The sequence below is a fragment of the Pseudophryne corroboree genome, chromosome 6 (assembly GCF_028390025.1).
Source record: "Pseudophryne corroboree isolate aPseCor3 chromosome 6, aPseCor3.hap2, whole genome shotgun sequence".
Classification (NCBI taxonomy): domain Eukaryota; kingdom Metazoa; phylum Chordata; class Amphibia; order Anura; family Myobatrachidae; genus Pseudophryne; species Pseudophryne corroboree.
In genome coordinates, this window is record NC_086449.1 from 488,917,431 (window position 1) to 488,920,942 (window position 3,512).

The following is a 3,512-nucleotide window of genomic DNA, read 5'->3' on the forward strand; positions in this document are numbered from 1 at the left end:
CATGTCGTCTAGGGTAAAACCCCCCACCCTCAGTGACCTCCTCTCTGCTCGAGTCCCCTTCTTCCCCAGCAAACCCCTCCCCAACAACCCAGTCACCTGGGTCACCTGGCACTGTAATAATGAATGACGCCGCCAGCACTGTGCCCGTGCCGGCTCTTCTGCCTTATTCTTTGCCCCCAGCTGCAGAAGGAGACGAGACAACCAGGCTGGCTGCAATGCAGCGTAGCGAGCTGCAGCAGCACTGTCTGCTCCGCTGCCTGCAAGCGTTCTCCCTGCCCAGCCCCTCCCCACCCACCCAGAGGCAGCAGCAATAGCACAAGCACAGTAACAACTGAAAGAAACGACTGTCTCGTACTGTAAGTATACATTTCGTTTATTTAATTGACATTCTAATATGTATATATTAGAATGTCATATATGTACCTTAACTAGCGTATATATGTACCTTAATTAGCCCTGTTAACTGTAATTCAGAGTATGTAATTTATAGGATTACATATGGATGTGGACTGTTTTACGTGGGTAAAACTAAAAGGCAAATTACGTATACAGGAACACATGCGGGATATAAAGAATAAAGTTTAGTCCCATAGTTTACCACGACACTATGTCGAGAAGCATAACTCTGAGTTACATCAATCTAATTTTCAGTTCACTGTTCTCGAACAGATCTTAAACCCATTGAGAGGAGGAAGTAGAGATTTACTCTGAGCTAGAAGGGAGAGTTTTTGGATTTACACCCGTTATGCCTTAGTTCCTCACGGCCTCAATGAGGGAATAGATGCGGTTTCCTTTGTTTAAGCTATTATACTCATCGTTATGAATTCATATCTCGTAGTAACATACAGGTTGATCTCTTATGGGATCTTAAGATTTGTTATTTGGTACCCCTGTGACCTAGATGTCATTTATGTAAACTTGAGAGTAATAACAATTGATCAGTGGTTTCTTGTCATCTATGTCAATATGAGAGTAAATTTGATCTAAGCACGTTGTGTAACCCAGATGTCATCTATGTAAATATGAGAGCAAATCCAACTGTAAAGTTATCAGTGATACCTACATGATTAGAATTGAGCCCCATATTCGAGTCTATTTGGTCCTTGGACATGTACTTCCACTTAATATATACAGGTTGAGTATCCCTTATCCAAAATGCTTGGGACCAGAGGTATTTTGGATATTGGATTTTTCCGTATTTTGGAATAATTGCATACCATAATGAGATATCATGGTGATGGGACCTAAATCTAAGCACAGAATGCATTTATGTTACATATACACCTTATACACACAGCCTGAAGGTCATTTTAGCCAATATTTTTTATAACTTTGTACATTAAACAAAGTGTGTCTACATTCACACAATTCATTTATGTTTCATATACACCTTATACACACAGCCTGGAGGTCATTTAATACAATATTTTTAAGAACTTTGTGTATTAAACAAAGTTTGTGTACATTGAGACATCAAAAAACAAAGGTTTCACTATCTCACTCTCACTCAAAAAAGTCCATATTTCGGAATATTCCGTATTTCGGAATATATGGATATGGGATACTCAACCTGTAAAATAAAGATAAATTATATATGTAAGGAAAGTTTTTGTATATAGGTCCAAACACTATTTATGTAGTCCCGTGACTTCCGGCCAATGAAACGCACACGTTAGTGCATTCCACCGATGGTAATTAGGCTCAAAAGTTCTTATTAGACACTACAAGCATTTATTATCAGTATAGTAAGGTTACAGCCATTCCTTACCATTAGCCTATTGTATTGTTATGTATTTAAGACCAGATAATAAGTATCTTTGATCCTTTTGTTCATTTACCTTATTAAATTCCCTAAGGAAGTATTTGTAGTTGGTCTGGGACACCTCTCTCGGTATTACCCTGAACTCTGAGAGGAACACATTGCTCCCATTTGTAAGTATCACTGATGCTGCCTTGCTTTCTTATATGGACACTGGGATTTTTTCTAATTTAAAGAGTCTGTTTATACTTGTATGGTTTTCTATGCATATATATCTTTGGTAAAATAAATCTGGTCTATATTGGTATGTTAGGAAATATTGATACATTTTTATCCAATGTCCAATATACTATTATTAGTAAAAATAAGAACAATAATAATAATAATAATAACAAAAGATTTGGAGCCAGAACCTCTTTTCTTTGTATACTCATATACCAACAATGAGTCATATACTGGGAATAAGATTTAATAGAGTATATTTTAAGGTAATAATTACATCTAAATTGTTAACTCACTTTTTAGGTCTATTAGCTGTGTTGCGGCTATTTGAAGTTGGTTACTATCCTTCTATAGAGTCAGGGCCAAACTTTCCCTATACCTAAGATCGGTATGTATTGTTCCTTTTCCTTAAACCACTGTTTAGGCTATAAAACCACTCCTTTGTCCTTTATTGATTAAGCCTTAATTCTCTTCTCAATAAAGGTCACTTAATTGACCATATTCTGAATTGTTTTCTGTTGGATTCTGTTTAAATATGGAATCACGCAATTAAGTTACTTATCAAAGTAACTTGGTATATATTATCGTTTTGTCTCCCTCACCTGTCCATCCTCAACTCCTTCTTTCACTTTAGAGACCTTTTTTAGAGTTTTTTTAACAAATTTTTTCAATTTTTTTTCAATATATTGTTTTATCTATTAGGTTTTAAATTCGTGCATATCGACACACACAGTGATGTACATGCTTCTGCAGGATTCTTTTAAATTATTCGGCATTTGGTATGTATAGTTTCATTACAATAATCCTCGTTGAGAGGTTGTTAGTACTGGTTTAGAATTATTGTTCATTATTTAGTAATTATATTTTACCATTTAGAATCCACACCCCTGAGGAAGTCCCAGAAGGGACAAAACGCGTTGGTTTTTTCCAAGCATTGTTTCCATCCATGCTACATGCTGATAAAGAAGGAATCTTTCAAGCATTGAGTCCATCTATGCTACATGCTGATAAAGGACTGTTTCATTAATAGAATATTAATCGGATAATACTTGGAATTTCATTTTTGTGATATTGCTATATTGTATGTACACAATAAATATCAAAACTGATCTTTTAAATTGTTTATATGCTAATTTGGGTATTAATATGACTAATAGTACTGTTAATTAGTGCCCTCAGATCTGTATCTTATTCTTGTTATCTTTGAGCCTTATACAGGAGGTTCTTCTTGAGGTGCAGTTCTCTCACCAAGCGCCTTAGGGTACACCTTGTTTTATATATATATATATATATATATATATATACATACAATTTCCAAACAGTCCACACTCTGGCCTTTTGAGTATATGCTGGGGTGACTTCCATATAGTGATAGATAACTCTGACCCATCAGTTCCAATATAAATCCACAATAGAGGAGCACTCACCACTCTTCAAAGCAGTTTTTTCTTTTATTTTCAACAAATCATGAGTGAAGGGGGTGTCAACGTTTCGGTCCCAGCTGGGACCGAAACGTCGACACCCCCTTCAC

General features: G+C 36.0%; 1 long non-coding RNA gene across 1 annotated transcript; it reads left to right on the forward strand.

Annotated features, from left to right (window-relative positions):
* Positions 1–2,282: 2,282 nt before the first annotated feature.
* Positions 2,283–3,016, forward strand: LOC134932682 (uncharacterized). The gene is made up of 3 exons (XR_010179449.1): positions 2,283–2,369; positions 2,684–2,760; positions 2,858–3,016. It is a non-coding gene; the product is annotated as an uncharacterized LOC134932682 (long non-coding RNA).
* Positions 3,017–3,512: the final 496 nt, after the last annotated feature.